The sequence below is a fragment of the Tenrec ecaudatus genome, chromosome 2 (assembly GCF_050624435.1).
Source record: "Tenrec ecaudatus isolate mTenEca1 chromosome 2, mTenEca1.hap1, whole genome shotgun sequence".
Taxonomy (NCBI): domain Eukaryota; kingdom Metazoa; phylum Chordata; class Mammalia; order Afrosoricida; family Tenrecidae; genus Tenrec; species Tenrec ecaudatus.
The window spans coordinates 75,084,430-75,098,443 of record NC_134531.1 but is presented as its reverse complement, the minus strand read 5'-3'; the positions used below and the strand labels follow the sequence as shown (position 1 = coordinate 75,098,443).

Below are 14,014 nucleotides of genomic sequence, written 5' to 3'. Positions count from 1 at the left end.
AAAATGATTAAAAAAAAAAAAACCTAACTCAGAGCTTCCCACAGAAACATCCGTGCTTCTGAAGTCCACTAAAAAGAGGGAAGTTGACCAAAACACAGCTGTTTAAAAATCTGTTCAACTAACTTAGAAAATGTATGTAAGTGTAAAAGAGACCCATCTCATTATTTAGGAGGTTTAACAAGCAAACAGGGAATTAAGATTCTACTTAGTCTACTCAGACAGTTAACAGTGAAAAAGACAAGTGAAGTATTCAGCATAATGAAGTTCTAAACTGAGTACAGAATCAACGTCTGAATTGTCCACTGCGGAACATGGTCATATCTTTCGATGGCTGCGCAGGATGCACCGATTGCCTTGTGGTTGGTGTTGTAATCGCAGGCAGCTTTGTTGTGCATGGGCAGTCTTAATGTCGATGACTGCATCAGTCCCAAAGCCCTCAGGGAAATGCAGCTTTCGGTCTCCTTGGAAGAACTGTGCATGTAGAGGGATACGGGCAGCCCATAACCAAACCAGCCAGGGACACTGCTCAGGGCATCTCCACACAAGGCCCCGGTGTGGTTGAATACATGTAGTTGAAGGCTCTGTCCATACCACTTCCACCGTCACCCATCGTCACAGTCAAATCCTCCTTGACTATCGTAACATGAACTTGAATAGGAGGGAAACCCCTTTGGGAGCATGGCGTTCCATAGTTGCTCTCGTTGCGTTCTGGAAGGCCTCAGACACCACGTGCTAGAGACAGATGGTACAGAAACTATATATATATATATATATATATATATATATATATATATATATCACAAAGTGCCTAGCACTTTCATAATCACCTTTGATAACTTCAACTACAAAGCAAGTGTGGGCGTATGCTTCCAATGAGTTCCCTGAGAGGGGTTTCCTTGTCTTCCACCACACAACGAAGAGTAACTTTCTTTCTTTCTTTTGTGATTGAGTGACTTTCTCATTGAAATGTGACTCGTGTAGAAGTGATCCAGAGGGTACTGAACATTTTGCCTGGTAACTGGATCCACGTTGAAGCTTTCCTGATACTCAGCCACACTCTGGACCATCGTGAGAACGGAATCGTTGTGTCAATTCCTGATCTGCATCACAGTATCTGTACAGTCAAAAATAACCTTAGCATCTTAAGCACCTTTGTCCTTAAAATCAAGAAACTCCTGATGACTCTGGATCTACCAGCTTTGCACCAATGGAATTAATGGCGTTCTGAGGAGACTGTCTGGCTGGAGACTTAATTCTCTAATTAGGTTTGCCAATCTAACAGGCAAGTCTTGCCTTAGAAACATCAATGAGTTTATTTGTTTTGTTCTGGTTTTTTTTGCAAGTTTTCACAGACCCCGAGTCCAGAAAGTGCTTCGTGGGGAGAGGAGATGACGGGAAGCACACATAGAAGTCCACTTGGCCGGAGTGCTAGGCCTGGGTAGGGGAGGTGGGGGGTGTGGAGCAGAGAAAGGGGGACCGGAGTGCTAGGCCTGGGTAGGGGAGGTGGGGGGTGTGGAGCAGAGAAAGGGGGCAGGGCAGGGGGCACCCTGGCACACAGTCCAGGGCTGGGTAGCCAGGGAGGCTCCACATGCAGAGGCCCGCTGGAGGAGCTGGAGCCCTGACCACAAAGTTTCTCTATTCATTCTTCATTTGGGCTGTATCCAACTTCTTGCTATCGTGAACAATGCTGTGATGAACGTGTTGGGTTATGGATCTTACTTCTTTATGGGATGTACCCAACAGTTGTATTGCTGGATTGGATGGAATGTGTGTCCCCAGCTGTGTGAGCCACCACCATATCACTTTCCACAGTGGGTGCAAACATTCACAGGCCTTCCAACGGTGTCTGAGGGCTCCAGTCTGCCCAAATCCTATCCAGCAGTTGTCTTAAGCCATGCTATCATCAGTCGCCGCATATGCATTGGAAAGTTGGCCAAGGAATAAAGGAGACTGAAGGAGAATGCCTTTGAAGTAGCGTGTTGGTGAAGAGTGTTAAATATTCCATGGAATGCCAGAAGAACAAACAAATATGTGTAGGAAATAGTTCAGCCAGAATGCTCTTTTAGAAACTAGAATGTTGAAACGGCATCTCAAATACTTCACACATGTTATCAGAAGAGTCCAGTCCCTGGAGAAGAACACAAATTTTGGTCAGTTGGAGGGGCAGCAGAAGGTAAGAAGACCCTGGATGATTCAGATCGACACATGCTGGAACAATGGGTTCTAGCACTCGCGACCGGGCAGCGTCTGGTCCTGGTGCACACACGGTCATGGTGAGTTGCAACCAACTCAAAGGCAGCTAAGCACAACAGCTTTTTTCTAAATACATCCTTCTGGTTTATTGTGTTTGCTTGGTAAGCAGGCTTAGCACGATTATTAAATTTCCTCTATAATCATATTTAATTGAAAATTAATGATCCATTCCCGTGGGAGCAAATTATCTTGAGAAAGACTCCGGGGAAGGAATACGTGCTGAAGTCTCTGAACATGGAGCTATTGGCGCTAACTCATCTGAATGCAGAGAACCTGGAGCAGAACACTGTCCTGGGTTTCCAAGTAACAGAATGCATTAATGGGAAAGTTTGAACCTCATTTCCTTCTCCAAATAAGACAAGCCTATCACCATATTCCATGGTTAAAGCAAGGCCGGAGGGAAAGAGCTGACAGCTCAGACCAGGGAACTGGACACTGAAAGTCTGACCTTCAACTAAGATAAAGTAAATGCTTTCTCTCCTGTTCCCTGGGAAACGCTGAAACATAGCAATCTGCAGGTGTTCAGTTTTACTCCCCGTGTCTGGCTTTATCTTTCCCTCCAGACTACAGACAAATTGGCTGAAATACTGTTGCTTCTTTGTTTGCCTTCAAAGTATATTGTCAACAAATCCTTTGTGTGAGAACTTGTCACAGAATGCAGGTTACATGACAAGAACTGTATATAAGCCTGCCTTGAATAAGGTCCTGGACCCTGTAGTCCCTATGCACCAGAAGCCCCCTACTCCCCAACTCTATCTGATCTTTGTCTTATCTCTTATCTATCTTTCTCCTTCGCCACTGTGCCCTATTGATCCCCTGTTTGATTTGGGAGAGAGCTGGTTTGTCGTCTCACACATTCCTTCTTCAGTGACATTGGTGGGTGACTTGCACTAAATAATACAGTCTTACAGGTCAGGAGCTTATGGCGGTGCAGCTGGTCATTTGAGGCCTTCAACACCGGCGCCGCCATCTAGTCTCAATGACATGCATTGAGAACGCTGTTAGACCTCTCGTGCTCGAGATCATAAATGTCAGTGCTCTCCACCTTTGTTCTTTTTGTCTTGAAAATAAGACAGATCTACAGAACAGTAGAAAGAGAAAAATAATGAATACGTGTATACTCTTCACCTAGGTCTACCTGGTTTTAGTATTTGGTCACACTGTTATATATTTTTTCTCCTTTCCTGATACAGGTATATAAGCTTTCAGTAGACGTCCCGCCGCCTGAAATACTCAAAACTAAGCTGCAGATGTCGTGATACTCTTAGTCCTACATGTCTCATCTTACATCTCCTAAAAACAAAGACTCTCCTATCCAACCACGCTCCTTTTACGTGACCTCCGTAAAGAACCGGAGCTGGGGATTTCGTGGTTGACATTGATTGCATGCATTGCGCCGAGATCTGCCCGTCTGCAGTGGACCGCCGCAGCAGCCCCGCAGAAGACGTGCTGGCTCATCCTGGAACCAGGGCTGTCAATCTGGCGGCCCCCGAGCCGCATGCGGCCCCCGAGGTAATTTTTGGTGGCCTGCCATGCTCTGAAATAAAATGAAAATAGAAAAAAATGTTATGAAGAAAATAGAGCTTAGGGGAGACCGAGGCAATACCGTACACACAATTCCCTCGTTAACCCTTTAAGTGCTGAAGACGAGTATACACGTAGCCCAGTGCCTTTCCCGGGGGCCTGTGGACGTGTCTAAACGTGCTGACTCCGTTCGAGTGACATTTGGAAGCGATCTGTCCGCCACTCTCAGGGTCACGTCATGTAAACAGATCTCAAGAGCGAAAGGTTAACAAGAGCGCTCTGGGTGGTGCTGTTATGAGTCACACCTAGCGGCAGCGCGAGTGAACATTTTCAGAGGGAAGCCATTACAATCGTGCATCACATTTGCCAGGTGTCCAACATTTTGTGTTTTATATTATTTACTTTGTTATATTTTCCGGTCACAACATAATAGGTAAGTGAAAACTAGTAGGAGGAAAGCGCTGACAAGTTTCGGGTAAAAAGAATAATTTTAGTTTTATAAATACATTAAATAAAGTAAATGTTTAAATAAAAGCAATTATATAGCATTTTAATTATGCTATCCATATTCCTGAATCCTCACTTCAAAATATCAATTTAACAAAATTTGTTAATGTGATGTGGCCCGCGTGAATCTTGCCTGTTGCACCCAATGGCCCGTGTTTTAATCGAGTTGGACCCCGCTGCTGTAAACAGTTACAGTCTCTGAAACCTACAGCGACTTGCTATGAGTCAGCATTGACTTAATAGGAGAGTTTTTGTTTTTAACATCAGTAACAGTAATTGAATAATGTTGTTGTTGTTGGCCCTCAAATCAGTTCTGACTCACAACAACCTTATGCATAACAGAAGGAAACATTGCCTGGTCCTGGTCCTGCACCCGCCCCACAATTCCTCCTAGGCTTGAGCCCATTGTTGTATCATCCACTGTGCTGATCCATCTCACCGAGGGCCTTCCCCTTCTCACTGCCCCTCCACTTTACCAAACACGATGCCCTTCTCTGGGGACTGGTCTTCCCTGACAACATGTCCAAAGCACATACATAAGACAAAGTCTTCCCAACCTTGCCTCTAAGGAGCCTCTGGCTGTACTGCCAAGACAGACTGGCTTGTCTCTTTAGCAGTGCATGGTACTGTCAGTATTCTTCTCCAGCACCACCATTCAAATGCATCCATTCTTTTTTAGTCTTCTTATTCAATGTCCAACGTCCACATGCATATGAAGGGATCGAAAATACCTTGGCTTGGGTCAGGCTCACCTTAGTCTTTAAAGTACCATCCCTGATTATCAACCCTTTGAAGAGGCCTTGTGCTGTTGATTTGCCCAATGCAACACGTCTTCTGATCTCTTGACTGCTGCTTCCATGAGCACTGACTGTGGATCCGAACAAGACAGAATCCCTAATGACTTCAATCTTATCTCCATTTATCATAATGCTACCTATTGATTGAGTTGTGAGGATTTTGGTTTTCTTTACATTGAGTTATAGTTCATATTGAAGACTGCAATCCTTGATGTTCATCAACAAGTGCTTCAAATCATATATCATGTGTTTGGAATCGAGCGACCTCTGTGAAAGGGTCGTTGGACTCCTAAAGGGGTCTCGACCCACAGGTTGAGAACTGCTGTTCCAGGGCTTCATCAGCTTGTCAAACATTTCAATGGGTATTCCATCAATTCCTTGAGCTTTGTTTTTGGCTAATGTTTTCCATGCAGCTTGACCTCCTTCCTTACGCACCATTGGTTCTTGCTCATATGCTACCTCCTAAAACATGGTGGAAAGTAGGCTAGTTCTTTTTGGTACAATGACTGTGTATATTCTCTCCATCTTCTTTCAGTGCTTCCTGAATCATTCAATAATTTGTCCATAGAATCTTTCACTATTTCAACCTCAGGATTGAATTTTTTTCTTGAATTCTTTCATTTTAAGATCTGCTGAGTGTGTTCTTCAATTTCTAATTCCAGGTCATTGCGCATTTCATTATAATATTGGCGCTGTCTTTTGGAGTTTTCCTTTGCAATCTTCTATTCAGTTGTTTGAATTCATCATTTCTTCCATTTGCTTTAGCTACTCTACCATTAAGAGCAAGTTTCAGAGTCTCTTCTGAATCCACTTTGATCCTAAAGATATTCTTTTTTTTCCTTTTAATCCAAGATTCAATCAAGGTTCACAAATTGCATTTGCTTCTCATGTCTCTTTAGTATCTTTTCTCAGCACATCATAGAATGTTTTGAAGAGCCCATATCTGTGTGCTTTTTAAAAAAATACAAATACTTAAAAATTTGCCTAAATACCACTGATAAATGGACCATGTGATCCTTCTTTAGCCAGTGCATGAGAGAACATCAAATATGGGTCTTAAGATTCTTTAAAGTGGCACATGACTCATTTTCTACTAAAGTCTTTTTTTTTAATTTTTTTAAAACAGTTTATTGGGGCTCATACAATTCTTATCACAGTTCATACATATACATACATCAATTGTATAAAGCACATCTGTACAGTCTTTGCCCTAATCATTTTTTCTCCTCTTTTCTTTTTTTACATTTTATTAGGGACTCATACAACTCTTATCACCATCCATACATATACATACATCAATTGTATAAAGCACATCCATACATTCCCTGCCCCAATCATTCTCAAGGCATTTGCTCTCCACTTAAGCCCCTTGCATCAGGTCCTCTTAAAGAAATGTTGTAACGTGTCCATCATAACAGGATTTAAAAGTAGCCATGAGCACAGAGATCATGAAAACTTGATTCCCTTTTCACTGACTCAACTTGGCTAGTCAGGAAACACCAGAATTTTCAAGCTGAGAGAACCCCCGAACCAGCGTGACTAGTTCAATTCTGCATTGCGAGTGAGGAAACTGAGTCTGGGAATTGTCACCATCACCCTGCCAGTTAATTACAGGTGTGGGGCTAGAAATAGGGCATCTTGACTTGTACTCTCCTGCGTCTCTGATTCTTTTCTCTCCTGATCTTCATCCTATTATCCCTTCCCTAAGCTTCTTTTCCGCTCTTTGCTCCCTTTCTGTTTTCGTCCTCCTTCTATTGAGCTAGCAACGAGAAACTTCCCCCGAGGAAAAACGAATCCCTTCTGCTAACCTTTTGCAGAGTTGCTCCACAGCAGTACTATTGGCACATGGGGCTAGATGCGGGAACCTGTTTTGTGCATTGTACTAGGTTTAGCAGCATCATCGGAGTCTACCGATCAGGTAAACACTCCCATTTGTGGCAAACAAAGATGTCTCCAGACAATTTCGCACACCCTTTGTGTGTGAATGTGGGTGTGGGGGCAAGATAGTGGAGTGGCAAAATCACCTGGGATTGAGACTCTCTACCAATAGATCATTTGTTCTTGTTTTATTAATATTCTTACTGTGTAGATCAATATGAATTCAAAATTTTATGTAGCTAAAATCAGAGCATAGATGTAACTTTTATTCAACTATTTTTACTTCACAGTTTGTGATGAGCATTTTCACTGCTGTTGCATGACATGGGGAATCCAATGGAAAAATTGGAAGTTCAAGTTTACACAGAGGCACCTAGAAAAAAAGTCCTGGTGATCTAATTCCCAAAACTGGGCCTTTGCAAGCCCTATGGAGCACCTTGCTCTTCTGGGACACAGGAGACCTTCTGGTACGCATGCGCCAGACTCAACTTGATGGTGGCTGAGCTACTGGTTTCCCTAACAGTTGTTTTTTCTGCTCTCCCATTCAGTAACAGCACCCATTTGTCATTATGGAGCCGGGCTTCCCTTACTTCAGTAATGACCCTCTAAGACCTTTTCCATCATCGAAGTTGGGGACAAGTGGTGCTAGCCCGACCGTCAGAATGATCCATCTCCACAGCCGCAGTCAGTGGCCTAAGTGGTAGCCACAGGACCCAAGTTAGAGTCCTTGCCCGGGAATTTGATAGAAGCAAGTCTCTACCTCATCTGACTGTGAACTGTGAGGGGGTGAAGACTGAAGCTTCTTACAGCGATCTCCTCAGTGTGTCTTCATTCAGAGAATGAACACATAGCTGAGAGATGAAGAGCAACCCGGGTGGTGCCGTTTGCATCCCTAGATCTATTTATCTCTAAGGGAAGTACAGCTTGCCTCCCTTACAGTTAGGAGGGCCAATATATCTCGGTTGCAAGTTCTTTTTTTTTTTTTTTTAAACTTTATTAGTATTATTTCTGAGGTTGGTTTGACTGAGATTCTTTCACGTGCCTCAATCCTGATGAATAAAATCATCTAGATATTTATAATCTCTAATGGCTCCTAATGCCTGAGGGATCATGATTTGTTCTGCTAACTGTTCTGCTAACTTTGAACTGCCAGGGGATTTAAAATATTTCCTCAGGATACATGCAGTGTTCTTTTACAGTGCCTTTGAATGACTTCTAGTGAAAAGTCCATTCTTTTCCTTAAGCACGGGACCTTAGTTTGCACTCATTTAAAAATCAGATGATTTACCACTTACCGGAAGGCTATTCAATTTTGCCACATCCCCCTTTACTTTTGATCACTCCGTCTGTGTTCGCACCCACTGTTGTGGCAGGGTCCGCTCCCGCTGTGTGGGCATATTGGCATCTGCTAATGTGCTTTCTCCATGGCTGAGAAAAAATTGTTTAAGATACCATGAAGATTTAGTTCTGGCTCTGGTAAGGCCTACTTGATGATTTCTTTTAACTTCGCAAACCTACCTCATTGCCGAGTCTGGTTTAACTCATGGGAACCCTGTAAGGCAGAGCAGCAGACATGCAATCATTTCAGGAGGTAGCACATGATTAAGAGTTGATGGTAATGAAGGAAGAAGCCCAAGGGGCACTGAAGGCATTGGCACACAAACACAACAACAGCAACACAAAAACATGGTTCTAGGAAGTAATAGATATCAACTGAAATGTTTTGACAAACTGACTCAGCACTGGAAGCACTCACTCAGGTGTGCCAAGAAATTTGGAAGACAGCTACCTGGCCAATTGACTGAAAGAGGTCCATATTTGTGTCCATTTCAAATATTGGTTATAGAACAGATTATGAAAATTATTGCATAATATCACATGCAAGTACAAATTTGCTGAACATAAGTAAAAAATGGTTGCAGTATACATTGATGGAGAACTGCCAAAAGTTCAAGTTGGGTTCAGAAAAGGAAGTAGAGAGAGGTATTGCTAATGGCAGAAGGATTTGAGCTGCAAGCAAGAAATATCACAAAGATGTTTTGCCTATATTTTACTGGTTAGGCAAAACAATTATGGTCAATATTGAGAGCAATTGGAATTCCAAATCACCTAATTGTGTTTAGGTGGAACTTGTACATGGACCAACAGGCAGTTGTTTGAACAGAACAATAGGATGTTTAATTAAGGAAAAGTGTGTGTCAAGGTTGTATCCTCTCACCATACTTATTTAATCCGTATGCTGAGCAAATAATGGAAAAGCCAGGCTATATGAGAAGAGCCCAGCATCACGATTAGAGAAAGACTCTAACAATCTTAGATATGCAGATAACACAACCTTGCTTGTTAAAAGCCAAGAGGATTTGAAGCACTTACTAAACAGATCTCATAATATACTGTGGCGATGTTACCATTTTGAAAATATATTGATATGGTAACATCTCCAAGACATATTGTGGAGATATATAATGGGGTACCCGTCCCCCACCAATGGGTGGAACTTTCGTAGTACACACTTTTCCTGCTAGGTGAGCATCCAGCAACTCATTGGGAGTTAGTACACCCAGTGGCATCAACTGGGAAAGTTCTCACTGGTCACAGTGAATTTTTTTGTGAAAGCAGTTTCACTCAAACCTTGTTTTTTGTAATGGCCGATTTAAGTTAATAGCATGTGGCTGTGAAATTTTGTTTCCTGCTTGGGAAAAATGCCGAGAAACTGTTGTGATGTTGAACAGAGTTTACAAGGACAACACTATGGGGAAAACTCAAGTTTATGAGTGGTTTCCTCATTTCAAAATAGGTGAAAGAAATGTCGATTGATGACAACCTCGTTCTGGATGTCTGTCAATGAAAATGTCCACTCGTAGCGCATTGGAGTTCATTCGACCAGGTTAGACTATTAATCAAGCTTTTTATATAGAGATTATGAAAAGATTGCCTAACAGTATATGACAAAAAAAAGGCCTGATTTGGGGCAGACAGGAGACTGGTTTTGCCACCAATGCACCCGCTCACGCCAACATCTTAGTGCAATAGTTTTTGGCAAAAAGCACCATGCCTCTCTTGCCCAATGCACCCTATTCACCTGACCTCACTATGTGAGACTCCTTTTTGTATCAGCGAATAAAGAGGGCGTGAAAGGACAGCGATTTGACGAAGCAGATGAGGTAAAGAAAAAAATGAGGGTGGTGCTGTCAACCATTCAAACATGAGTTTGAAAAATGTTTCCAAGAATTGAATCGCAGATTTGACAAATGTATCAAATGTAATGGAGAGTACTTTGAAGTTGATAAATTTGGGGGAGGGATTAAATATATAGCTTGGGGGGGATTTTTTCGGGTTTATTTTGGGTACCCTCTGGGATCTGAAAAGGCAAAGCAGTTAGAAGTGTCAACAGGTGTCAACAGTCTGACTGCTGAGGCGCCAAGATTGACTTTGCTGCCTCTTAGCTTGGGCAAGGAACTCAGGCTGAATTCCAGTCTTTTCCCCTGTGAACTGATGGTGTTCATCGCCATTATACCATAGGATTCTTAAGAGGATCAAATATGTGAATAGGTGGAGTATCTGGTGCATCATTAAAAATATCAGATTAAAAATGCCAGTGAATCAAGCCCACATGGAAGAAGCAAACCAGCCTGTCTGACCAGAAGGTACAGAAGGGACCAGTTATCAGACATAAAAGAACTAAAAATCACATCAATGGGTGCCCACCTCCCTGATATGCTCAATGAAGACAAACATGTGCATAAGCAAATGTGGTGAAGAAAACTGATGGTGCCAGCTATCAAAAGATACAGCGTCTGGGGTCTTAAAGGCTCAAAGATAAACAAGTGGCCATCTAGTTCAGAAGCAACAAAGCCCACATGGAAGAAACACACCAGCCTGTGTGACCATGAGCTGTCTAAGGGATCAGGTACCAAGCATCAAGGAACAAAAAATCAGATCATTGTAAATGTGGGTGAATGCAGAGTGGAGACTCCAAGCTCAATGGTAGCCAACCAGACAACCCTTACTGAAGGGTTGCGGGGAGGAGATGAACCAGGCAGGGTTCAGGTTAGCAACAATGTAACATATAACTTTCCTCTAGTTCTTAAATACTTCCTCCCCGCCCCCCACTATCAAGATCTCAATTCTACCTTAGAAATCTGGCTAGACCAGAGGATGTACATAGACACAGGAAACACAGTGAATCCAGGACTGATGACTCCTTCAGGACCAGTGGTGAGAGTGGCGATGCCTGGAGGGTGGAGAGAATGTGGGGTAGAAAGGGGGAACTGATTATAAGAATCTACGTATAGCCTCCCCCCTGGGGGATGGACAGCTGAGAAGAAGGCGCGGAGGGGGGGGCGTCGGGCAGTGTAATATATGACAAAATAATTTGTGAATGATGAAGGGTTCATGAGGTAGGGGAGAGTGGGGAGGGAGGGGGGAAATGAGCAGCAGCTATTAAGGGCTCTAGTAGAAGGCAAATGTTTTGAGCATGATGATGGCAACAAATGTACATATGTTCTTGACACAATGGATGTATGTATGGATTGTGATAAGAATTGTACGAGCCCCCAATAAAATGATTAAAAACAAAACAAAACAAAAAAAAGAAACACAAAAAAATGCCAGTGAATCATTTTAAAGTCATGTAATATAATAGATTACAGCTTTCCTTGGTATTTGCCATTAAATATTTTTACCATTACTGCTTTGTGTTGTAGCTTTGTACTTATGCACATTAGTTATTATTATGAGGGACTGTCTAAAAGTTTACAGAAAAATGAAATTAAAAGACAGTGGGACTCTTCTTGATATGACTGAACTTTTGAATTGAATGATATGAAGATTAAGTCCCCCAAAACTGCAAAAAAAAAAAATTTTAAGATGGTGGAACTTTCCATGAATTTTCTGAAGTCCTCTCATATAATCTCTTTGAGGACAAGGCTTGATTTCCGTCAAGTTTGTGCCTTACATGATCTCAAAATACATATAACATGTATTTTGTTAACTGAATGGGGGGAAAAATCCAGATTACTCTCTGCTTTAGTTCAGAGCTTCAACGTGGAGAATAGTTTAAGAAACTGTCTATGAGGGTCAATCATATTGTTTCAACATTTGGGGCCAAGTGCACGTGCTATTTACATTGAGGTAGGAAGTTTACTTTGCCCTAGACTGCCCATGGGGCTGTTCTTTTTTCGTCTCTATTTACTCAGGATGAGACCTAACACATCTGAGAAGCTTTCAAGCTCAGAAAGATGAAAGACTTGCCTGGTTTCATGCATCTACCTGGTAAGAGGGTCAGCCTTCATATGGGGTCGACTTATTCTCTTTGCCACCGACGGGATGCAGAAGGAAGGCTGTACACACTTTGTGAGTGAGGAGAGGCAAGCGCAGGGAGTGCTTTCTAGCAAACCTGGATTTCAGCAAAACCTCACTTAGCTAAAACTTCTTCTGACACCCGGGAAGGACCCTGGTGAGGGAGTGCACTCGTTATGTATTGGACTGCTCCCCTCAAGGAAGGTCGGCAGTTTGAACCCTCCCAGCCTTTCTTTGCGCAGCCACACAAGCCCCGGGAGCCCTGCTACACGGACCTGCAGCATCTCTAGGAGCCAGAATGGACTGGATGGCATGGGGGCGGGGGTGGGGTGGGGGGAGGCTTGGCTGAACACTTCAGTACTAAATGAAACCATTCAACCTATCAGGCAGAGGAAGAACATTATAACCAGATCATTTTGTATAACTTAAGCCTTGATTTTGAGAGTAACTCAAAACCCACTGCTCTGGAGTCCAGTATGAGTCAGAACAAGCCCATCAAAGGCTCTTGAGGCTGTCGATATTTACAGGAGCAGATCGCCTTGTCTTTCTGCTGAAGAGAGACCAATCGATTGAGCCACCACCTTTCTGGCCCAATGCCTAGCTCACAGAGCCACTAGGGCGACTTTTTGAGAGCAAGGGCACCTGAAAATTCTTAAAGTAGGAAATTATAAATGACCTTATATGTTCCCTGTAGATGTTTGAGGAGCCCTAGTGGTACAATGACTAAAGTACTGGGCTGTTGACCCAAAAGGGTGTGGTTTGAACGCACAGGCGAACTTCAGATGAGAGATATGGCAGGCTGCTCCTGTAACCGATTACAGACTTTCAAACATTATCAGACAGTCTTACTCTGTCTTATGGGGTCAATATAGATCATGTGTTTGATTTGATGATATTTAGTGAAATAGTCTTTTTACATTTTCAAATCATCATTTCAAATTAACACTAGTGATTTTCCAATTTAGGGTTGATTGCATCACATTGGTCCAGATCAATTTTATTATAAAGTATAATCATGAATAATACATTGTCAAGGTACAAGTATGCAGGCATGTTTTATTTCAGGAAATTTTAAAGTACGAAAATTCCTGAATGCCTAGTAAATTGGAAGATAATATAAATTTAATTACAAAGGAGTCCCAAATGATTTTTTTTAAGATAGGAAAGGTGTGTGTATATTTATTTGGCAAAAGAAACTTCCTACTCTATGTGGGAATAATGTCCTCTTCAACTCAAGGGAACATTTCTAGGAAGATTTGTAAGGGAGAGTGATACCCAGCCAGTTAAATCGATCAGCTGCCCCAATGCATCCTGTAATCGCTGGGAGAAGGGGTTGACAGAAGGTGCCACATTAGATCAGGTGGTCAGGGAAGGGCTCTCTGAAGAGGGGATATTTGAGTTAAAGTTTGAATGATGAGAGGAAGGCTTTTGAGGAGAGTTCCCCAGGCAGAAAGCTCAGTAGATAAAATCTCTGCGATGGGAACAAGCTCAGTGGCTCAAGAGACAGAGAGGCCAGGTTATATGGAGTAAACTAGGAGCAATAGTTCAAGATGAAGTCAAGAGAGATTTAAGAAGGTAAGGAGTCCCTTCTGACTCATAGTAACCACAGAGTAGAACTGCCCATAAGGTTCTCTTGATTGCAATCTTCACAGAAGTAGATCACTAAATTATTCTCCTGGGTGCGTTGGAACCACCAACCTTTGATTTGCAGTGAAGTGCTTAACTGTTTGTGCCACCAAGGCATCTTATATTAT

At 42.5% G+C, this 14,014-nt stretch overlaps 1 pseudogene; it reads right to left on the bottom strand.

The window, feature by feature from the left end:
* Positions 1 to 283: 283 nt before the first annotated feature.
* LOC142440020 (pyruvate dehydrogenase (acetyl-transferring) kinase isozyme 1, mitochondrial pseudogene) lies at positions 284 to 1,304 on the bottom strand (annotated as a pseudogene).
* Positions 1,305 to 14,014: the final 12,710 nt, after the last annotated feature.